The sequence below is a fragment of the Cryptomeria japonica genome, chromosome 9 (assembly GCF_030272615.1).
Source record: "Cryptomeria japonica chromosome 9, Sugi_1.0, whole genome shotgun sequence".
Taxonomy (NCBI): domain Eukaryota; kingdom Viridiplantae; phylum Streptophyta; class Pinopsida; order Cupressales; family Cupressaceae; genus Cryptomeria; species Cryptomeria japonica.
The window spans coordinates 142,370,318-142,396,832 of NC_081413.1; positions in this window are offsets into that span (position 1 = coordinate 142,370,318).

Consider the following 26,515-nt stretch of genomic DNA (forward strand, 5'->3'; position numbering starts at 1 on the left):
TTTTGACGACAGCTATATTTGCTCCCCCGATCAAAAAATTTGATGGACTACGGTTGGAATTCCGACGGATGCTATGTTTTCTCCTCGATGACTATTTGACAAGGAAGTGACGTCGAATATACAACATCCTTGTTAGATGTTTCTTTAGTTGTCGTCGGAATTCTAATGGTATCAGATGTTGTGGGTCAGACAACTTTGTCATCGGTGCATGAAAGCATTGAACGAGTTCTACTTTTAAAAATTGCATAAAACATTTTTTATTTATTTGTAAAAAAAGGTTATCAATGATGTTTCCTTTCTCCAAGAATTATCTAGGATCTTTTCTTCAAATAATATGTAACACCCAATGACTAAATATTTTCTTTACAAATGCTTATTTTATTTAATTATCATCTAAGAGTGAATTATAATTTATATATGTGCGGAAGTAGAAGATACAAGTTGAAGACTTGTGTGCAAGTAAATTTCATAAAAGAAAGCAAGTAGGCATTATCTTTAATGAAATGGAAACAAGCTCATCGGCTGCCTAGAAGAGAGCAATTGGAGAAAAGCAGAAGAAAGTGTTAAAGGGTGATAAATAAATAGAGAGTATGCAATACAAACAAACAATGTATGGAGTGTGTGATGTGACATCTCTAATTTATGTCCGAAGGGACTAACTAGTTTTGATGTTCCTGGGAAACCTATTGGGCCAGGCTTGGAGGAAATCAATGTGTTCATGCAAGGACCACCTTTTTTCTATTATGAGAATGATGCTTTTGCACCAAAGGATATTTGGAAGGAAAGATCCAAAAATTTCTATAGTGTGGAACCAGAGTTGGTGGACTCAAAGTACTTTTCAGCTTCTAGAAGACCAAGAGGTTATGTACACAATCTCCCAATAGAAGGGCAATTTCAAGCATTACCTCTCCTCCCCATGACTATTCAGGAAGCACTTCCTCAGACAAAGGAATATTGGCCTCCATAGGGTCAAATAAAAAAATTGAAGCATAGACTCTAGACGATGTGGTGGTGTCCTTCGTGAAGAACTTTGCACTATAATTGAAAATTCATGAGGGAAACTACAAGATAGTGAATATAAATACATTCTTGAAAAGTGGGAAGAATGGATCTTGGTTTGGGTGGGGCCAGGTCAGGTGGCTCCTCTAGAGGTTGACGAGATAGAAATAATATTAGGATTTGAAAAAGATCACACTCGTGGAACTTCGTGTGTGACTGATCGATTGTGATGTTTGGGTAATATTGCATTCCAAATAGATATAGTTGCATACCATTTATCTGTCTTGATTAAAGCCTTTTATCCTGATGGCATTAAATTAAAGTTCTTTCTCTATTTTCTGCTGATCTCTGGAGCAGAGGTTGCTTTGCATCGACCTAGGATACATTTAACTTGTGTTGTATTTGCGGAAATATGTATCCTAGGTCGATGCAATGCAACCTCTGCTCCACTGATACCAGATAGAAGAGAAAGTACTTTAATTTAATGCCATCAAGATAAAATTCTTTCAAGACATATAAATGGTATGCAACTGTATCTATTTGGAATGCAATATTACCCAAATAGCCCAATCGATCAGTCGCACATGAAGTTCCACGAGTGTGATCTTTTTCAAATCCTAATATTATTTCTATATTGTCAACCTCTAGAGGAGCCACCTGACTTGGCCCCACCCAAACCAAGTTCCATTCTTCCCACTTTTCAAGAATGTATTTATGTTCACTATCTTGTAGTTTTCCTCGTGAAATTTCAATTATAGTGTAGAGTTCTTCACGATGGACACCACCACATCGTCTACAGTCTATGCAATTCATTTTGGATCCCATTAAGGCCAATAGTCCTTTGTTTGAGGAAATGCTTCTTGAATAGTCATGGGGGGAGAGGTAATGCTTAAAATTTCCCTTCTATTGCAAGATTGTGTACATAACCTCTTGGTCTTCTGGAAGCTGAAAAGTACTTCGAATCCACCAACTCTAGTTCCACACTATAGAAATTTTTGGATATTGTCTTCCAAATATCCTTCGGTGCAAAAGCATCATTCTCATAATAGAAAAAAGGTGGCCCTTGCATGAACACATTGATTTCCTCCAAGCATGGCCCAATAGGTTTCCCAGGAATTCCAAAACCAATTAGTCCCTCTGGACATAAATTAGAGACGTCACATCACACACTCCAGACATTGTTTGTTTGTATTGCATACTCTCTATGTATTTATCACCCTTTAACACTTTCCTCTTCTTTTCTCCAATTGCTCTCTTCTAGGCAGTTGATGAGCTTGTTTCCATGTCATTCAAGATAATGTGTGCTTGCTTTCTTTTACGGAATTTAGTTGCACATGAGTCTTGAGCTTGTATCTTCTTCTTCTGCATGGATATAAATTTTAATTCACGCTTACATGATAATTAAATAAAATAAGCATTTGTAAAGAAAATATTTAGTCATTGGATGTTACATATATCTGACAGAAAGATCCTAGATCCAATTCTTGGAGAAAGGAAACATCATTGATAAACTTTTTTTCAAATAACACTGAATCAAATAAATTAAAAATGTTTCATGTAATTTTTAAAAGTAGAACTCATGCAATGCTTTCATGCACCAACGACAAAGTCATCTGACCCACAACATTAGGCATAATAGAAAAAATCACTATAATGGGCTATTATAAATAATCTATACAAAAATATGAAACAACATTAAATTACCATTACAAACCCATAAACCATCAAATAGTGAAAATAGATATAAATTTGTAAATGTCTCCCTACAAACACCACAACCATAACCAAAACAAAAAAAAATCTTACCCGCAAAAACTAATTAGCTGGTGAGTTGCAAGTCTACAACATCTCTCAGATGATTGAACCGTTTCTTAATTTTGTTCTTTTGATTAGTCAATGGATTTAGTTGCATGTACAAGTTTTCTATTTGAACCCTTTTGTTTCCTTCTGCATCATTCTTCATGTATATAGTATTGGATAGTTGTACAATTTGTGATGCTATAATATCTATGTGACCCTTAATATCCTTAGTATATTTAGGCCATTGCCTTTAAAACATGTATGCTGCCACTACATCCTTTACACTTTTCTAAAAAAAAAATGATGCTTTCTTTCAGTTGGATATGTGTTGTTGCACATCTAATCACCAAAACTTCTAGTCTTTTCTCTTCCACCTTCTCCTCTACATCCTTCAAAACTTTGGCTTCCAATTTGAAAGCATGTTTCTTAAATCCATTAAGCGTCAATTGTATTTTTACTACACTTGACAAAGACTCGTCCAAAAATACTTCTAGAAGTCCTTCATGAAGGACTTTCACTGCATCATTAATAAGTTATGATCCCTATATTTGAGACTTAATAAAATTCTTGTGAGTAGAATGGTGAAGTTTATCACCCAAACAAATCATATGCAAGGGAGACAATCACTTAAGATCCATCTGATCTTGAGACATTGATCCCCACTTTAGCATGTCACATCCTAAATTGACAAGACTAGGATGCCTTAGGTGCCCTGGTGCTCATGATTGGGACCCAAAATATGACCCTCATTTCTTGCCTCATGTGTGAGAAAAAATTCAAACACTTTATGTATGATTAGGTATAAAAGGAAGCCTACCCTATCATTTGAAGGGGTCTACCTACAATTCAAGTGATCTCTTAATTATAAAATCAATTCAATTCCAAGTGAACAAGCAATCAAGCATTCATCAAGCATTGAAGGAGAATTCAAGTTAAAGCACAACATTCATGATCAACAGTCTACATGACATCCTAAAACCTTGTGTGAGGATTCAATAAAGATTCATCAAGGTATCATGTTCAATTTTAAGCATTTTTAGATTAGATCTATCCTTTTCCTCAAAAGGAAAACCTTATACTTCAAGGTTAATTCACAACCCGAGGTTTGACCTAGGAAAGCCCCCATCAACAAACCTATTTTCGTCATTTTGTGTGTAGGAAATTGATTCAGGAGTTACGTGTGAAGAATTTGGCAAAGAAAATGATGACAATCAAACTCAAATTTTGATGGCATGAAAAGCAGAAGAGTAGGCCAGTTCACACCTCCTAGTCCGAAGAATTTTTGACAACCTTTTGATAGTAGATTTTGTATACCATCCTAATCCAAAAAGCATTCATTTTGTCTACATCCGACGGGTGGAGGATTTGGTCGATCTGCACCTCCTAGTCCCAACGATTCTACTTGAACACTCTGTCACAGGAGAAGAGATATGGCCTCTAGATCTACTAAGGAGATGCTTGCTATTAGTCGTATGATAAGAGAAAAGAGAAGAAACGTGAATACTACTAGCTAACAAGTTGTGTAATGTTGGGTGATTCATGCTGCATCATGGATTTCATTGGCTAGCAAGTTGTGTTATGCTAGGTGAACCATGATAGAGAAGATTAGCAAACAAAACCATTTTGATGCAAGGCAATCCAAAGCAAAAGAGTAGGCCAATTCACACCTCCTAGTCCCAAGAATTTTTGACAACCTTTTGATAGTAGATTCTATGCCCCATCTTAATCCAGAAAGCATTCATTTTGTCTACATCCAATAGTCATTGCTAAAATCAATTTACAGTGTATTCATTTAGGGAACTTTCATAAAATATTCTCAAATTACACATCTTAAAAGGATCTTAAAATATTTATTGTTTATAATGATAAGAATTTGGTTGTTCCATACACCTTCCTTTACTATTTTAAAAATATCATCAACAAAATATTGTGTAGTAGTAGTATGGAGTGCATTTCATCTATTTTATGCCCAAAGATTTCATCATACCACTTTCTTTTCAAAGGCACCCAAAATTTGATGTGTAGTTACCTCCAAAATCCCTAAAATACTCCTACTTCTATATTTTAAATGTTTGTATTAAAATATCCATAACACCCCCAACATTCAATTGTTGTGTTGGTATATAAGAAATATATGCATATCAAACCTTATTCCTAAAATCTTTATTTTTTGAAATCATAGAAACATTACATAATTTAAATGAAGGCAAGCAAAAGAATGTAGAGAGATAAAAAAACTCTATAGAGCAACTATTTTACATACCTCAAATACAAAATTGTAGGGTAGAATAATAAAAAATTAAAGGTAGTCATTATGATGATTTATTTGAGGTCATTATGATGATTTATTTGAAGGTTCATTTGAAGTTTCATAAGTTAAAGGTAGTCACTAACATATAAAGAGTGAATAAAGGTCATTATGATGATTTATTTGAAGGTTCATAAGTTAAAGGTAGTCACTAACATATAAAGAGTTCAAATAAATTGAAGAGCTCGATGAATTGCCAGCATAGCATGAGGATGTATGATGTTAACAATAGCAAAATGATATTATGATGGTGGCAAAACTACAAAAAGTTTTGATCATGTTTTTATTGACCATGAAAGCAACCACCTTGAGCTCATGAATGAAAGGCATCATGTTGTAGAGTATCAACCCTTGTTGAACAAGGGTGTCACATTTTTGAGGCTCTATTAGTGTAAGGAGACATTTTGTGTATATGAAGTGGTTTCAATTAGCCATTTTGTGTATAAGTAGAGAGGAGAGGTCGATGTCTTTGTTTATTTGCCTACAAAACAATGAAAGGGGTCCTAATCAAGAAACACACACGTCCAAGCAAGGAGAGAATTTGTATTGAGGACAATTCTATGCAAGAAAGGATATCAAGTTATAGAAGATAAAAATCAACAAAGGTAAAGTGGATCCTTAAAAAAGAGGAACAATTGACAACTATTATTCTTGCTCCACAATGTAGAGACAAGAAGAACTAGGCTATTACGTTGCCTCCCAAGTATGATTGTACATGAAATCGTAGTACCTTGAATGACAATGAGCCCCTAATAGGTAATTAAGCTACTGATGTCATACAACAAGATAAAAACATAATAGGTTATAAATGTCATTTAGAAGGGATATGATGAGTGTATAACTCATTGTCACCTATTATTTAAATGTTACTAGAAGTACAATAAGTTGTTGAATTTTAATCTCCAAATCATGACATTCATCTTCTTCATAAAAATGTAATGTATATTTCTCATGAACCTACACACTTCATTGCACACATCCTAAATCATGTCCATTGCATCCATGTGTATAATTAAATGTGGTATTTAAATCATGTCTAGAGGAGTGTGTTCATTCATATTTTCAAAGTTTAAAGATCCTCAACCATCATCAAGACATGTGTTCGAAGAAGAGGTTGGAATAGATTTAGAAGAAGCTTGAATAATTGACACATAAAACTCCCTTGGGACTTCATATTTGGATAGAGGGACCTTATATTAAATTAAGGAAGGCATGAGAGTGATATATGTATTAGTGTAATTATTATACTTTTTGAATATTTATCCTTAGTATAATATTGGAAATAGTATCTTATACTAATTAGGGAGTCGTAATTAGGATATTATTTTCCCATTTTAGTTGTTGATCTCATTATTTAAGACACAAATGATTTTCATCATTTCTTTTCTTTATGTGGAATATATCTAATGTAATTATTTATATTTTTAATACAAAAATAAATTTATTGTAGTAATCATGTGGTTTTTTAATTTTATCTCTTGTCTAAGAGAAAGTATTGAAGATCATAACTCTAACATGGCTTTATTTTGGATGAGTAATGTTGGTGTTTACATTGCCAAACTTGGGCATAGCTTGATTAGGTTCTTCAGACCTCTTCTTTCATTGTAATTTTGAGATAAATGCTTCAATTAGTGACTGTCTAATGTCTTGAAAAAATCAGTAGCATATCTCTTGGTAGTCAGCCTATGTAAAGATCCTATGATTGCATTGGAACTGGTTTATAATAAGATTTGAATGGGCTTGTAGCTGTAATATGTTTTCAAAGGTTGCATGACATGTTTGACAAAATGTCAATAATCTAGTGAAGTCTGATTTTGATTCATTATTGTGACAGTCCATGTAATTTTACATTAGCTACCTATAACATGTATTTATGACTGTCAATGAGGCATTTGTTTGATTTAGATATGAAATAAGAGGAATTTGAGGTTGCATCATCATACGCCCATTTTTTGAGGACTCTTGCAGATTTGACACCAAATATTCCTTGTTTTTCAGTCATCATTGGACAAGGGATATTACACAATCATACTAAATAGATTTCAAACCCCATCATTCATATAGAGAATAACAAATTTGGACTCAAGAGCTTCTAGAGTAATTTTTGAGGTTAAATGAATCTATGAACAATTGTTTAACCATAAATAGTGTTTATTTACACTATGAATATTATTTGATGTTGTGATTAATGTCTTAGGCATGGACAATGTTGTAGGTGTGAATAATGTTTTCAAGTATGAATAGGTTTTTCTGGTAATGAAGAGATTTTATAGGGGCTATGAATAATGGTTTAAGCCTTGTGTAGTTTTTTCAGGTTTTTTTTGGTTGCCTAAAGGAATAGTTTCATGAAAATAGACATCAATTGGGAATACGGTATCCAAATTCTAAAAAATAAATAGGCATTGGAATGTTGATTCTATGATATAAAACATGTACCCTAGCAATTGTAGCTACAACATGTAACAAAATTCCTCTATTATTCATCCTATGATAGATGTTCATGCCTTGTTCAAAAAATTCCAATTTCTGTGAGGCAGCTTGTCAAACAGTCGACGTGCCATTTCAAAGATCCCATTTTCACATGGGCTGGGGGATGTTGACAGAGCTTTACACCTGCACCCAGGCCAATGGAGAATCAGAAACATCACTATCTGCAGGTGCAAAATAGATGGGTGACCGATACTAATTAATGAATTAAAGAAGGGGAATGAAGCCTATTGGTCTTTAGTCGAACACAATGATCACTGGGATTGCACAAAATAGACCTTTTAAAATGCTTTAGAAATTTTCAATACTATGAAGACATGAACAAGGAATTCAAACTGCTAAAATTCCTCACAAAAATGGCATCTCATGGAATGCACGATATGCAAAAAGTAGATTTCTTGAAAATATTTTTGAAACCTTAACGCAAATGTACATAGTAGGTGTACAACTGAAATCCACAACCATTGCCAAAACCCTCTTCGTACACATCGGAGATTGGAACTTTGGAATAGGGTCTGGGAATCAATCGAAACATTAAGGGAGATTTTCAGATGTTGTAGTTGTGAATGCCTTGGTAGATATGTCTGCAAAATGTGGGAGCATAAAACAAAACATATGAACTATTTTTTGAAAAAAAAATGTTCCCCAAAAAGGATGTTGATTCATACGATATATGATTCATACCTAGTAGCATTGCCAATTCCATGAGCCGATCACATTGCTCCCATTTTCACACAAGCTGGATGATGTTGACAGAGCTTTACACCTGCCCTATTCTTGCATGAGCCGACATTGCTCCCATTTTTGCAAACCCTATTCCATGAACCGAGAATGCTTGGAGTTGGCATTAATTAGTCAAAACGGTTCACAGTTCATGCTTACTCTGGGCGGGAGTACGTTGTTGGGGTGACAACGTAGGAATGGGAAGAGGTCACGAATATGATTTGAAATGTCTTGCTCTTTTTTTTTTCTAAAGTAATGCCCGTTGTCGTCGGAATTTTGACGAACGCGGGCACTTTTTGTAAAAAAGCACAAATGTCATTGTCAATTCCTTCTCTGTCGAAAACATATATTGAATAGTCATCGGAATTCCAACGAATGCAGGTAATTTTAAAAAAAATAATTTAAATTTGTTCACAATATACCTTCTCCATCAGAAACCTCCGTCGGAATTTTAGGCCAAATGTATTAGTGAGATGGAAAGGAGCATGCTTATGGCTAAGGGATTTCCAAATGAATTTTGGGGTGAGGTTGTAGTGACAACAGTTTATTTGATAAATAGAAGTCCAACCAAGGTGGTTCATGACAAGATTCTGCAAGAGGCATGGTCTAAGTGCAAATGGATGATTGAGCACCTTAGAGTATTTTGGTGTGTGGCATATGCTCATGTGCTAAAAGAGAAGAGGCAAAAATTCAATGACAAGGGTATGAAGTGCATTTTCACGGGCTATAGTGTTGATTCCAAGGAATATAGATTGTACAACCCCGTCACCAAGAAGATCATCATTAGTAGAGATGTTGAGTTATTAGGGAATGAGTCATGGAGTGGCTCGGTGGATACCTTTTCATCCACCTCACAAAGTGTGCCCATCAATGAAGATGATGATGAGTATGAAGACCAGGAAGAAGCTCCCAACAACACCCGACAAATCATGACAACTCTTGATGCAGACAGGTAGTCAAGCAGACTATCACAAAATTCTCAGAGTTCAATGAGCACTCGATAGTTCAGTATAGCTCCTGAGAGCTCCTGACGAGTTCAAATAGCTCCTCACAGAAACAGGTAGAAAGACAAGAAGCCAGAGGTAGCTAGAGAATCGGCTCCTGAATGCTCCCAATGGTACATATCAAAGTCTACATAGTAGAGTAGCAACAGTGGTGAGATTTCACACCCCACTCTTGCCTCCCTAATGCCAAAGAAGACCAAGAGTCTAAGGGAGATCTATGAAGGTGAAAGGTATGATGATGGGTTTGATGAAAATGTGAACTTTGAATTATTTTCTCATAGTGATCCGATTTATTTTGACAATGCTATCAAGGAGGAGAAATGGTGTGAGGCCATGGATGAGGAAATAGATGCAATAGAGAGGAATGAAACTTGGGAGTTAACTGATTTGCCTCCCAGCAAGCAAGTCATTGGGGTTAAATGGGTCTACAAGACCAAGAGCAATACCAAAGGCAAAATAGAGTGCCACAAGGTAAGATTATTTGTCAAGGGGTACCAACAACAGTTTGGGAGAGACTATGATGAGACGTATACCCCTATTGCAAGAATGGAGATCGTGCAACTAGTCATAGCTATTGCAGCCCAGCACAAATGGAAGGTATTCCAAATGGATGTGAAGTTTTCCTTCCTTAATGGATTACTAAAAGAAGAGGTTTATGTGGAGTATCCACTTGGTTATGAGGTTTCAGGTTATGAAGTCAAGGTATATAGGCTGAAAAAATCTCTTTATGGGCTGAAGCAAGCTCCACAGGCATGGTGCAACAAGATTGACTCATATTTGATGAACAACGACTTTGGCAAAGTGATGGTGAGCCCACTCTTTACATCAAGGTGGTTAATGGTAAGATTATCATTGTTGTCTTGTATGTTGATGATTTAGTTTTTACTAGGGATGATGATTTCCTCATTGCTGATTTTAAAGAGACCATGAAAAGAGAGTTTGAAATGATAGATTTAGGTCTCTTGAGGTATTTTCTAGACACAAAAGTAAAACAAATGCATGATGGTATTTTAATTTCTCAAGAAAGATATGCTAATGAGATCTTGAAGATATTTATAATGTATGGTAGCAAGCTTGCACCAACACCAACAACCATAGGTCTTAAGTTGAGCAAGGAAGATTGTAGTAGTAGCGTTGATCTAAACCAGGTATAAGAGTTTGGTTGGAAATTTAATATATTTAACAACAACTAGGCTTGATATAATGCATGCAGTGAGTCTGCTTTCCACATTTATGGAGAATGCGAAGGACACTCATTGACAAGCGGGTAAGAGAATCTTGAGGTATGTGAATGTCACCAAGGGTTATGGTATTTGGTATAATGTTGTAAGTGATTTTAGGCTGATTGGTTACATAGATAGTGATTGGGTAGGAAGTTTGGATGATAGGAAGAGCACACTCCGGTATGTGTTTCATTTGGGTTCAGGTGTAATCTCATGGGCTTCTAAGAAGAAACCCATTATTTTCCTATCAACAGCTAAGGCTGAGTATATAGCAGCAAATGTAGCAACATGTCAAGCTATTTGGCTGAGAAAAATCTTAGCAGATTTGACGGAAGAACAAGAGAATGGAAAAATGATATTTTGTGACAATGTTTCATCAATTGTATTGAGCAAAAACCTTGTGTTTCATAGAAGAAGCAAGCACATTGAAATTAGGTATCACATTATTAGAAGTTTAGTTGATAATGGTGAAATGAAATTGGCATTTTGCAGGTCTGAGCAGCAACTAGTAGACATTTTCACCAAGCCATTGGCCAAAGATAGATTTGAGCACCTTAGGAGAAATCTAGGTGTAGCCGATTTGAATTTTGATTGAGTGTGTTGGAATTATTTATTGTCCCCAAGCCTAGACAACCGCCAATGGATATCTCGTCACCTTCTTGTCAGAAGAGAGAATGTTGTAGTAGATCAAACTAGAAGAGATTGACTTTGGGATCTCCATCCAACAACTACTGATGAGAATCAAAGAGAAATTATTGTGGTAGATGTGATTTTGAATTGAAATTTTGGGGGGGATTTTGAATGGACAGAAAAGAGACAAAAGGAGAGAACATTCTCCAATCATTAGAGTTCAGAGAGAAGAAATCTCTAGCAGAGAGAAGTGCATCTCTAAAGTGAGTGTAGAGAATAGGAACAACAACAACTTGTGTGTTTGTTTGTCAGTTGAGAAAGGCAGCTCCTGACTGTAGGGTATGTGCAGGATCATGGTGGCCAAAACAGGCCCTTAAGTGGTAATGAAATTTTAGAAAAATCAGAGTTAAGCAACTTGACATGAAAATTTGAATAAGTTGTAAAGAGAATATATAGAAAATTGAATGTAGTTTCTAAGCTACTAGTTGTTTTTTGGAAAAAAAAATCCTATTTGATGAAAATTTCAAATTTCAATGCAGTGGTACTAAAATTTCGGGAAAAAATAAGAAGTAGACGTATGTCTGACCACCCTAATCACAATCAAATCTTAATATTTTTTTATAATATTTATAATATAAGTATTAGACTCATGTCCGGATGTGACATATTTTTTTTAAATTTTTTATGAATTAAATAATTATTTATGATTTTTTTACTATAGCTTTTCAGAAATTCAGAAACTCCTACGTCTGACCACCTTAACTTGGTCAAAACCTTATGAATTTTTTATTTTTTTTAATTTTTCCCTATAGTAGACAAAGCATAGGATGTGACGCATGTTTCGGTTTCAAAAATGTTATACCATTTGAAAATTATGAGTGTTTTTAAATTAGTATATCAATCAGGACTATTGTCAAAATTCAATTAGAAAATAAATAATAATTATTTACTAAAGTCAAAATAAGACAAGCTTTATATTGTTGGAAAGTGGGAAAATCCTTAAAAAACCCTTTTTGTTTTATCAATTTTGGCTACAAAAAAAGTCGTCAGCCACCAGTGTAAAGTCTGGAAAACCAGGGAATACTGAGAAACACATTTTTTCAGTTGACTTTCCAGGCTTGTAACTTCCAAGCCTAATACCAAAGCATTCCCGAGCCAAAATTTGAAATTTGAAAATTTGAAGTACAAAAATCGGATATCAGATAAAATTGGAAATTGGATTTTATCCAATATCCAATTTTTGTACAAAAATTTGCAGTCCCCGATGAATTTCCTTTGCCACCATTTATGAAGTAAACTGCCACATTGCAAAAATCCTATATCTGATTAAATCGGATATCGGATTTTATTAGTCATATTTTAAAGAGGGAGAGAAGGAGAGGGGAGAGAGAGAGAGAGAGAGAGGAGAGAGAGAGAGAGAGAGAGGAGAGAGAGAGGGAGAGAGAGAGAGAGAGTGGTGGGGAGAGAGGGAGAGGGAGAGAGAGAGAGAGAGAGAGAGAGAGAGAGAGAGAGAGAGAGGAGAGGGAGAGAGGGAGAGAGAGAGGGAGGGAGAGAGGTAGAGGGAGGAGAGAGAGAGAGCGAGAGAAGGAGAGGGAGAGAGAGAGATAGAGAGAGAGAGGAGAAGAGGGAGAGAGAGAGAGAGAGAAGGAGAGAGAGAGAGAGAGACCATATGACCCCTAACGACACAATTTGGTGTCTTAAGGGGACCTATGGTGTCGTTAGGGGTCATATGGTGTCTTGGGACACCATAGGACCCCTTAAGACACCAAAATCATGTCGTTAGGAGTCATATTGTGTCTTACGACCCATAACTATGACCCCCAATGATAGTTATGTGATATGGTGTCCATGAACCCTTATGACCTCTTAGGACAACATATGACCCCTAATGACACCATATTGGGTCGCTTTGGGTCATATTATGTCCTAAGGGGTCATATTGTGGTCTATGACCCCTTAGGACACCATATGACCCCTAACGACATGATTTGGTGTCTTAAGGGGTCCTATGGTGTCGTTATGGGTCATATGGTGTCCGTAGGGGTCATATGGTGTCTTGGGACACCATAGGACCCCTTAGGACACAATATGACCCAAAGCAACCCAATATGGTGTCGTTAGGGGTCATATGGTGTCCTAAGAGGTCATGAGGGTTCATGGGACACCATATGACCCCTATGGACACCATATGACCCCTAATGACACCATCAGACCCCTTAAGACACCAAATCATGTCGTTAGGGGTCATATTGTGTCCTAAGGGGTCCTATGGTGTCCCAAGACACCATATGACCCCTATGGACACCATATGACCCCTAACGACACCATAGGACCCCTTAAGACACCAAATCATGTCGTTAGGGGTCATATTGTGTCTTACGGGGTCGTAGGACACAATATGACCCCTAACAACACAATTTGGTGTCTTAAGGGGTCTATGGTGTCACAAGACACCATATGATCCCTAACGAGACCATAGGACCCATCAAGACACCAAATCATAACATTAGGGGTCATATTGTGTCTTACGAGGTCTTAGGACACAATATGACCCCTAACGACATGATTTGGTGTCTTAAGGAGTCTGATGGTGTCGTTAGGGGTCATATGGTGTCGATAGGGGTCATATGGTGTCCCATGAACCCTTATGACCTCTTAGGACACCATATTGGGTTGCTTTGGGTCATATTGTGTCGTTAGGGGTCATATTGTGTCCTAAGGGGTCCTATGGTGTCCCAAGACACCATATGACCCCTATGGATACCATATGACCCCTAACAACACCATATGACCCCTTAAGACACCAAATCATGTCGTTAGGGGTCATATTGTGTCCTACAACCCCGTACGACACAATATGATCCCTAACGATATGATTTGGTGTCTTAAGGGGTCATATGGTGTCGTTAGGGGTCATATGGTGTCCTTAGGGGTAATATGGTGTCTTGGGACACCATAGGACCCCTTAAGACACAGTATGACCCCCTAATGACACCATATTGGGTCACTTTGGGTCATATTGTGTCGTTAGGGGTCATATTGTGTCTTAAGGGGTCCTGTGGTGTCCCAAGACACCATATGACCCCTATGGACACCATATGACCCTTAACGACACCATAGGACCCCTTAAGACACCAAATCATGTATTTAGGGGTCATATTGTGTCCTACGACCTTGTACGACACAATATGATCCCTAACGATATGATTTGGTGTCTTAAGGGGTCCTATGGTGTCGTTAGGGGTCATATGGTGTCCATAGGGGTCATATGGTGTCTAGGGACACCATAGGACCCCTTGAGACAACATATGACCCCTAATGACACCATATTGGGTTGCTTTGGGTCATATTGTGTCTTAGGGTTCATATTATGTCTTAAGGGGTCCTATGGTGTCCCAAGACACTATATGACCCCTATGGACACCATATGACCCCTAACGACACCATAGGACCCCTTAAGACACCAAATCATATCATTAGGGATCATATTGTGTCGTACGGGGTTGTAGGACACAATATGACCCCTAACGACATGATTTGGTGTCTTAAGGGGTCCTATGGTGTCGTTAGGGGTCATATGGTGTCCGTAGGGGTCATATGGTGTCTTGGGACACCATAGGACCCCTTAAGACACAATATGACTCCTAACAACACAATATGACCCAAAACGACCCAATATGGTGTCATTATGGGTCATATTGTGTCCTAAGAGGTCATAAGGGTTCATTGGACACCATATGACCCCTATGGACACCATATGACCCTAATGACACCATATTGGGTCGCTTTGGGTCATATTTTTGTTAGGGGTCATATTGTGTCTTAAGGGGTCCTATGGTGTCCCAAGACACCATATGACCCCTATGGACACCATATGACCCCTAACGACACCATAGGACCCCTTAAGACACCAAATCATGTCGTTAAGGGTCATATTGTGTCTCTCTCCCTCTCTCCCTCTCTCTCCTCTCTCCCTCCCTCTCTCTCTCTCTCTCTCTCCCTCCTCTCTCTCTCTCTCTCCCTCTCTCCCTCTCCTCCTCTCTCTCTCTCTCTCTCTCTCTCTCTCTCTCCCCCTCTCCTCCTCTCTCTCTGTTTATCTCTCTCTATCTCTCCCTCTCCTCCTCCTCCTCTCTCTCTCTCTCTCTCTCTCTCTCCCTCTCCTCCTCTCTCTCTCTATCTCTCTCCCTCTCTCCCTCTCCTCCTCTCTCTCTGTCACTCTCTCTCTCTCTCTCTCTCCCTCTCTCTCTCTCTCTCTCTCTCTCTCTCTCTCTCTCTCTCTCTCCCTCCTCTCTCTCTCTCTCTAAAATATGACCAATAAAATCCAATATTTGATTTAATCGAATATCGGATTTTTGCCATGTGGCATTTAGTTCATAAATGGCAGCAATGGGAATTTTTATTGGGGACCACATATTTTTGTACTAAAATCAGATATCCTATAAAATCGGATATCGGATTTTATCGGATATCCGATTTTGGTACTTAAAAAAAAAAAAAAAAAGGGTTTGTGGGCCATTCTGTTGATTCCAAGGGCCGACAGTCTGGGTCCTATGTTTTCAGTCGACAATCACGGGGTTGCAGACAGCTAGAGACAAATTTGTGCTTTTGGGAGATTCTTAAAGTGAAAACTTACATTGTCAATCACGAAGGAGCATATGTGTGGAGGATAAATGGGGAGTAGTAGTCATCGGAAGTCTAAATGCAAAAGAAAACTTTCAAATGACCAAGTTGAAGTGTATAGAGAAAGAGATAGAGAATGTCATAGGAGGAGAAGACAAGTTATGTTCAATAACTGTATGGGTCAATTCAAGAATGCGCGTATGTTTTATTGGTTGAGTAGAATGCATGTGGAGAGGCGTATACCTCATATTTGGTGTTTTTTTTAGGCGGGGCATGAGAAAGGAGAGCATGATGGAGCAGGTGCATGTTTGAAGAGAGCTCTAGTTAAGGAGCAATTGAGGATTTCAGGTGCAAATTTCTCTGATGCACGTTCTATTGTTGATTGGTGTAGTTCAGCATTGTCACATGGAGGTACTCTTGATTCAGCAGTGAGCAGATTCTTTTGGTTGGTTGAGGAGGGAACAGTGAGAGATAGATTGGATTGTCAAACAATTAAAGATTCTTCAAAGATGCATTCACTTCTCAACTCATATGCAAGTACATGGACCATTTGGACACGAGCATTGGCTTGTTTTTGTCAGAGTTGTCTTCGGTGTGATTGGGATCAGTGTGAGTCAAGTGAGTGGGTTGATACGTGGGTTCCCCACTATCTAACTCCTTTATCTCAAACAATATCCTTGTCAAACAATGACATGGAAAGTTCACTTGAGTATGATCATCTATCAGATCTTGTACAACCAAGACATGTTTTTGCAGTTGTTGCACGGCAAGGGAATGAAGAGAGATCAGAATATTAGTTGGCATGATGTGTACAGTGAAAACAAAAGCTAATACAACCAGTGACAGATGATGATGGGTTCACATATCCTACAGGTTTAGTTGTTGTTGTGGGAACTTGGTTGCGAACATACATGATTAGAAAGAATGGCATACCTGCATTTGAACACTATGAGAGACACAAAACCATTATAATGTATTCACACCTTATTATAGCTACAAATGTCAAGTTGTTGAAGCATCAAGCAAAACCGAAGACCAAAGAGCTATGGACAGTGACTACTGCTGATCATGAAGCAATACTAGATACTCTTAAACAAAGAGATGACCCTTCAGGCACACTTGAGTAGTAGGTCTTTAATGGTGCCTTATTTTTTTTATCATGCATTTCATTTCAAACAGTGATCATTAAACCTTAATGTTCAAGTTTGTTACGTGTATGTTAAGGATGTGTTCAAAATGCAGGTCTATTCATGAATATTTTTTTTTGGCAACACGGTTTTTGCATGCACATAGTGAGTACACTCGATATAATTGGAAGGGACGTATTTTTGCAACACAACTTATTATCATGCATTTGATGAGCTTTACAATTTTTGTTATTAGAGAACACTATTTGATAATTTTTTATGATATAATTATCGCATAACCTTTATGCTCATGAAGGTATTTTTTGATGATATACAATAGTATCACATTATGATTTTTGCGTCAACATAGTGGGTTCTGCTGATATAATTCGAAGGGGCACATTTTTATGGTATATGATCCCACCTTCTCATTTATTATCATGCATTTCAGTTGAAGTGATTATCATAAATCCGTTATGTTCATCCATGCATTTTATGTGTAGACTAACAATTCTTAAAAATACAGGTTCATGCTAGATCATTCGTTGTTGACGAGACCCTCTCTTGGTGATGGTACATATTCCTTTATGCATTAATGAGATTAAATAATGGGTCTTGTTGTATTTATTATCATGAAGATGATTCAAATGCATGTGGCCAGGACACATCTGTAGTGGATCAAATTGTCATGACAGATGATCTATTGAATCAAACATTTGACATTGATAGTCAAGTAAATAGGTTAATGTTGGGCCTTCAACATCAGCACCTACTAGTCAAAGTGGTCATCGAACTTTCACTCAGGTAACCTTGTCTATTTTTATTCATTAATGGTTTATAAAATAAAGTCAGTTAGATTTTGGCAATTGAATAACATTGTTTCATTTTCAGATGCTGACATCAGATGCACCTAATATTCTCTCCACAATGGAGCATGGTGTTCTCTAGCAATAGCATCTTTGATGCTTTTGACAGTAGTATGAGTCAGATTAATAAATTTCTAATTTGATGCTTCCCACAGGGCTTTGCAACTTCAGATTGTGAGTGTGCCCCTGTTACAAATGAATTGTACTTTAATCGACATAGAAGGTCTATGATGGCTTTTTTGTAAGACTATATGGTTTTATTACATATATTGTACTTTAATCGACATATAACAATATCCAAGTGGTGGTTGGAATGAGCTTGAATATGGTAAGTTGTATGCATCTTGAAGTTGAATATGATATGTTGTATACATCTTGAAGTTGAACTTTGATTAGACTTTGTCAGCATTTGATGAATCATAAATGTCATTTTATTATTAATCTTGTGAGTGTGAGGTGTAGGAATAAATATCAATTACTTTGAAAGTCATGGATGGTTGTCCTCATATGATAACCACTAGATGGTTGTGCCTTATGAAGAAAAGCTGAACAGATAATAACTAATTGAGAACATCAATTCAAATCCATAATCTAGAGGATACTAATAACAGATCTTTGTATATTTATTTTTTCTAATAATGAAACAGGTACAACTGTATTGAGATAAAATGAAGCTTTTTCTCTCATATGAAGATGTCACATTGGCAAACTGGTCTTTATTATAATACACAAGACATAAGTAAAATCACTTAGGGCGCTCAAGGGACGATGCCGGTAGCGTATGACCCCGAGCATTCGATCAAGTGGGGGGGCAAAGCAGGAGCATGCGTAGGGTAATTATGCCTAACTGGACATGTCAGAGCTGATGGTTCGTCATCATGACGAGCTGAACGAGAAATCAACCAGGCGACAACATTCCATTGAGTGAGACTGACAATTTTTTCGCCAACCAAAAAATTGTTGCCCTAATAAAACTGTAGGGCAACTTGAAATACCGAGATAGGCTTTTGTAGGGACCCCTCTCGTGGCCTTGTAGGTTCAAATGGATCATTCGCAGGTGCCACAAATTTCAAGTTAGGGCCCATCAAAGTTTGATAATTTTGAGCACTTAGGGTGCTCAAGGGACGACGCCGGTAGGGTATGACCCCGAGCATCGGATCGAGTGGGAGGGGGAAAAGAAAGAGCATGAGTAGGGTAATTATGCCTAACTAGATATGTCAGAGCCGATGGTTCGTCATCGCGATGAGCTGAACAAGAAATCGACCAGGTGACAACATTCCGTTGAGTGAGACTGATGATTTTTTCGCCAACCGAAAAATTATTGCCCTAATAAAATAGTAAGGCAACTTGAAATATCGAGATAGGCTTTTCTAAGGACCCCTCTCGTGGCCCCATAGGTTCAAACGTATCATTTGCAGGTGCCACAGATTCCAAGTTAGGACCCGTCAAAGTTTGACAATTTTGAGCACTTAGGGCGCTCAACGGACGATGCCGGTAGGGTCTGACCCCGAGCGTTCGATCGAGTGGGGGGGCAAAACAAGAGCATGCATAGGGTAATTATGCCTAACTGAACATGTCGAAGCTGATGGTTCATCATCGCGATGAGATGAACGAGAAATTGGCCACGTGACAACATTCCATTGAGTGAGACTAACGATTTTTCGCTAACCGAAAAATTTCTGCCCTAATAAAACCGTAGGGAAACTTGAAAAACCAAGATAGGCTTTTGTAGGGACCCCTCTCATGGCCCCGTAGGTTCAAATGGATCGTTCGCAGGTGCCACAGATTCCAAGTTAAGGCCCGTCAAAGTTTGACAATTTTGAGCACTTAGGGCGCTCAAGGGACGACGCCGGTAGGGTATGACCCCGAGCGTTCGATCGAGTGGGGGGGCAAAATAGGAGCATGCATAGGGTATTGTTCATTAAATGAATTGTATTGTTTATGAATTGTATTGTTCATTGAATAAATTTTATTGTATTGTTGATTAAATGAATTGTATTGTTCATTAAATAAATTGTATTGTATTGTTCATTAAATGAATTATATTGTTCATTATAAAAACAACACTTACGATGAAATTAAATGAATTGTATTGTTCATTAAATAGCTATTATTAACCATTGTTAATTATTGGAATGCAGATTAAAGATTTCCATGATAACACCACACATAGATGAGCAACAATTTATATGATCGAATATCAATTTCTGTATATATAAAAATGTCAAATGATTACAAATGTATGTCCATACACAAATATGGCATAAACACCAACTAAAACAAAATGTATGTCTAAATACGTGACTGTATGTCCATATACAAAATATACATGCCAACTAGACATGTAAGCATCCCAAAACTATCTATAACATCCTAAGCTACTGATGGATCATCAAAATCAATCCTCTTTGCCGCACTGCTTGGCTCTGAAGGATCCTGCATAAGAAAAACAAACCACGATTAATATTAGTTTTATTATATAATTCACATTTGAAAAGTTAACATAAAAATGAACTATTTAATTGAACTATTCATGTTTACCTCATCTCCATGTTTTCTCTTCAGCTTTGTAGGACTCTTGATGTATGTCTTCGGTAGAGGAGGTATGTTTTGAATATTTTCATAAACAACCTACATATGTTTAGAAACATGACATTTATACAAGTTAGCATATAATTGTCACTGATAATAACAAATTATATCTACTAATCAAAAAATAAAATAAACACACATCTACTCGAGGCATCTCTTCTTCTTCTTCAGGTATACTGGGTGTAGTCATCAAGGATGTGAAGCCAAGGATTCTCTGTATATATACACAACAAGTATATGAAACTATCAATCTATGTCTAGACATGTATAATCACTATAAGTTATTTAAACTATTCATTCAATCATATTTGCATTCAATTACCTTTCCCTCGTCTCCAATTGCACTACCAGATCCTAGATCACACTGCACCGCACTCGTGCTACTTGTGCCCTACAAGAGTAAAATAAGATATACATGCAAGTTACTACATAATCTAATTAATACAAATATAAATAATGAGCATGTATGTACAATAAAATACAAACGACTAGGTGCAATAATATATGTACCGTCAAGCTATCGAGGCCAAATGAAATGGCTGACAAGGTGCCCTCCTGAATCTGTCTCAACTCATCCTTGGTCATCAACTGTTAAATAGACCATGTAAATAAAAATTAGTACTTAGTATTATCTAATTTATAAATATTTAATTAAAATATAACATGAACTGTGAAAACACAAATCTTACCAATACATCATCAATGTATGATGACGGTGCCTCCTCGCCTCTAGCATGTGAGGACTCCCCAGGGTATCCTCCAGTCTATGTAATAACCTCTAGTGCATCATGCATCTCATGCACCTCGTAATCTGCACTGTCCACAGCAGGATCAACGGGCTGTCCAACTAGACCCAAACATACGTGCCCACACATGACACAACTATGGGGCACGCATATGTGTGGAGCCGAGGATGACGTGTCAGCACCACCCGATGCATCGCTTCCATCAAAAGTAGGCTGAGCTACTGACGCAACCTGAGAAACCAAAAGGCTACTCAAAGAGTGAATAGCCGATATGGTCTGTGAAGCCGCCTCATAAATGATATCAGGATGCTAAACTGCAGGTGGGGCATCAACAGGAGGAGGGGGACATATGGGCCCTGGACTACTCTGACTGCCCCAAGTCTATTTTGGGGCATACCTAAACCTACACCGTGGAAAGGTTGGATGTCAAAGTAGTTCACATGTTTCTGTAAAACAAACTCAACATACAATTTTTTTATTAAATAGAAGGGGATATCAAGATTGTTGTTGGGTGGTTTGTCGAAAACCATCCACCAACAATCCCAAAAGTTTTTCACAATCCCATCATTTGCGCACCATTTGATAGAAAGTTTTATTTTTTGGGGATCTACAGGTTGACTAGTACGAGGATTGACAAACAATGATGCGATTTCGACTTCGGATATCTCAAGATCCTTGATATCCTTATACGACAAGCCATCTGCATATTTTTCCTTCATAGAATCTCGCCACAAAAGGGCGGCATCGTACTCCTCAGTCATGGTTTCCATACTTTTTACGATCGACGTGAGAGGATCAAACAATGGGTTTAGACGAGGGAGCCTACGATATACTTCTGCAATCCCCCTCAATTCATTCAAATTTTGTGCAATCAAATCTTGAATTGAGGGGGGCTTTGGCAAATGAGGGTTTGGTTGTTGCAGTTGTGGTTGGTCAGTGTTTTCATTGTTATCTCTCATTTTTAACCTAATTGAATGTAAACAATTAAATTTAGTTAACAAATTTAAACAATTATGTATTTGATTTTAAAAAAACCTAGTTTTTATGAAAAAAAATCATATTTTCAATAAAAAATCAAATAAATATTCACAAAAAATACAAAAAATGAATGAAAATGATTCAAAACGACAAAATTCTTACCTCTAAATCTATTTTTTAGCAATTTTTTGTCAAAAAAACCGGATATCGGATGGAGCGGATATCGGATTTTGACAAATTCTCACGACCCGTGAGTTAAAAATGACTCACGGGACTATCGCTGTCTAAATATAAAAGTCTCACAAAATCGGATATCCGATTTCAACACTTAAATTATTTTTAAATAACATATATAATATAATAATATATTATATAATATAATACGTATTGTATTATATTATATATATTATAATATAATATAATATAGTATTATATTATATTATATTGTATTATATTATATATTATATTATATTGTATTATATTATATTGTATTATATTATATATAATATAATATAATATTATATTATATATAATATAATACGTAACATATAATATATTTTTTAAATTAAAATTACAAATAAAAATCAGATATTCGATTTTATCCGATATCCGATTTGTATAGGTAATTACCAGGTCAAGGTGTACTGACACCGAGACCAAGCAAAAAGTCAACACGGATTTTTGCATTTTTAGGCGAGTGAGGAAGGCTATTTTTTTCACATCGCCACTTTTTGGCCCCCTTGATCTTGCACTAACCCTGTATGGTGTGTCAGTTGAGCAGTGAATGCTCTTGACTCTGTGTAGCTCCAAATGAGCAGATCTGATTTGTAGTGAGCTCAGAGAAGCTCCATTTTGTGTAGAACAAAGCAACTCCCGATCGCTGCATGTAGATTGTAATCAGTAGATTTTATATTTACAGTTTGTTCAGTATTTTTTTAATCTCCGATCCAATTTAATAGAAATCAAGAAAGATTGCAGGTCTCCTTATGTGTTATGATTTTATTTCCTGTGGGTGTGTTCTCATCTATTTGGGAATTGAGACAGCAGTCTCTGTGTGCATCATTTTGGGTTCGCCCAGCTTGAGAGATCTTGATCTCTCCAAAATTTCTATGGGTCCCTCTATATATTTGACGATTAATGTGTACAAGTTCGAGTAAGGAGTGTTTTGCATGACGCGAATTCATATACATTTCATTAGTATTGCCATGGTAGCTTTGTGGTATAGTGGCGTGAGTATTTTTACAGCTATAATTGAGGTTGTCGTAGCATCCTTTCTTGGCAGAGTTTCACAATATTTACTTTCATTCTACGATTAGAAGAGGTCTGAAGTCGTCCAGTCTACTGTGAGGAGTATTGGTCAGAAGTCACTGCTGGTTGCGTGGAGTTTGACTTGCTATCTTTAGTGTGGGAGCCTGAATGAATGAGGAAAGGTATAGAATGTTGAGTTTCAGCTACTCAAAGTGGTGGGAAGCTTGCTGGTAGTGAAGAAGATCATCGTGGGAGAACATCCAATCTTGGCATAGAAGCTAAAGATCGAAATGGGCCGACAAACAATAAAGTTCTGAGTGTGGCAATCTGTTGTTGCTATATAACAGGTCTAAGATCAGAGCTTATTCTCCGTATTTTGTATATCACGTATTAATGAAATAATTATCCAATGCTAAAAAAATGTATTGCTTGTTGGTACATTTCCTTAGAAATTATAGCTACGACTTCATGTATAATCACTATCAAATATCCATACCCCTTGCATAGAAAATGTAAACATACATCAGCATCTTCAAGCAAAATGTTTGTTTAAATGTCTGAATACTAAATTAAGGAAGGGAATGCAAAAAAATACTTAGGGGCATACAAGGTGGGTTAGCCCATTACAGTGTTTCGAACTTATTTCCATTTCAAGTTTGGTAAACTTCAGAATTCTATGTGAAAAATCTTTAGCATCAAACTAAAACAATTCAGCAGTATGATGAGATGAAACTGTCTGTTAAAATGTTACAAAGGCAATATGCAAACTGTTTGGCAAAATATCAAACTGATTACAACACAATTGGGTAAAACTAGTAAGGTTTCTTAAAGTGGTATCAGAGCTAGTAAGCTTGCCAGTCTCTGGATTTGAAATTCAAATATGGATCAAATTTTATGATTTTCACAAGTCCAACTCAAATTAAAATATGAATTCAAGAGCAACTCAGAAAAATGATATTTTCTTGAAAGAATTCAATGATACATTTAATGGTGTTCAGCAAAGGGACTTACAGATTGAAGAGGAAGTAGGAAATTGGCTCCTTATGATTGGAATAGAATTGGAGTCAGCAAAATTTTTCAGATGATGTTCTCTCTAAGTTTGAGGAATTAGACTCATATTTCTCTTAAGTAAACCAATCAGATTGGATGCTTTTGAATTGAGTTTTTAATCCATCAATACTCGCTTTGATGCAGCATAGGGTTTTAGAATATCATTGTGAAGATGCAAGACTTGCAGTTGCCTCTTGTCTAAATGAGATCACAAGAATAATAGCTCCTATGGCACCCTATAATGATGATGTGTTGAGGAAGGTTCTACAACTGATTGTGAAGAGATTTCATGGATTACATGATGTTAGAAGCCCTTCCTTTGGTAAAAGAGTTAAGATTCTAGAAATTATGGCCAACGTTAAATTATGTGTTTTAATGATTGATCTCAGAAGTGATGATTTGATTCTCCAAATGTTCCACTACTTCTTAACCAAAATCAGTAAATTTCATCTCGATAATGTTAAGACAAGTATTTCAACTATTATGTTTGATTCTCCAAATATTCCACTACTTTTTAACCAAAATCAGTAAATTTAATCTCGATAATGTTAAGACAAGTATGTCAACTATTATGTCCTTGATCTTGGATGAGGATGATGGAATTTGCAAATAGATGCAATCAAACTTGCTGGCCATTTGTTGAAAGGAATAGGGTGTTTCCCCCACTACTTATGTTTTTTTTTTTAAATTGGTTGAGTAGAAAATTGGAAGGTTTAAGGAATAGTTGACTGGAATGGAACTAATCTCTTAAGGTATACAGGTTCCAAGATCACCCAAAAAGAGCAAGAACCAAATAAGGAAAGAGTAGATTTGTTTCACTTGTCAAGAACATTGGTCACCTATTCACATATGTGGAGTTAATAAAGAAAAAGAACTATTGCAGCCAATTACTCTTGAGAACATACAAACAAATGTGGCTACAAAATTTGAATATGGCTTAACTCAAGAAAATAGTATTTTGGAGTCTCAAGATGTCACCAATGAAGTGCTTGGATCTTAATATGATGAAGAGTTGCATAACAATGAAGACACAACAATAGAATTAGTCATGCATTCAGATCAAAATTGCAAAAAATATGAGGCATCTTCAAAGGAGTGCAAGAATCTCTTAGTGGGTGATGTAGAAATTATGATTCATAAACCATATGAAGGTATGGCTTCTATTGGTGTTCCCTTGGTTGATCACAAAGTGGATGGTAATGCCAACATGGATCAACCCCTTAGAGATATTGTGAACATAACTTCCCCTGATGTAGAGCATGAGACTGATATGGATAACGATGGTATGGATTCTGTGGGAAATCACACTTTATCTTCTATTGTGATAGTTGATTCAAATGATGAAACAACCCCTACACCTAAATAAAACCCAAAACAAAAGCTTTTGGTATTCAAAGAATTGCAAGATCACTTGATTGTAACCAATGACAAGATAGCTCAAACAATGTCAAGAATTGTTTTTACTCATAATTACCTGGAAGACCTCATTTGGATAGTCCAAAAGGAGGAATGACATAAAAGGATGAATCATGGAATTTCTCATACACATTTGCAGTTGCTTAAGGAAGCATTAAAGTTTATTAACTAAGGTTACTTGTATATGCTCAAAGATAGAGACAAAACAGTTAGCTTGGTGAAGGAAAAAGAGAGAGAAATTGTGGAACTTTTCCTTAAATTTAGTATGTCTCATTCCTTGCATAAATTAGAAATTTCATCTCCTATAGTAACCACTCCCATGATGCAAAATGACGACGTGAGTTGTATGAACGATGAACAAGTTGATGAATGGTATGAAGAGTTTTACAAGGAAATTCCTTGCAGCCATGTGTCATCAATTGAAGAAGAATTATTTGAGACACTACCACCTCTAATTACATGGGAAGGACACGAGTCAAGTCAATATTTGGTCATGTTTGATGATTCCAGCATAAGAAAAGAAGGGGATCTCAAAGGTTTGATTTGGGACAACGATAGTCTACATCCTCCTTCTCTATATATTGTAGCTCTTACTTTAGGGAATACTATTGTCTCTCTTGGTAATACTCATGAAGACAAGGCTACAAGTGTTAGAAATGAAATCTTCATTGATGATGCACTTAAAGAAGTTAAAAACA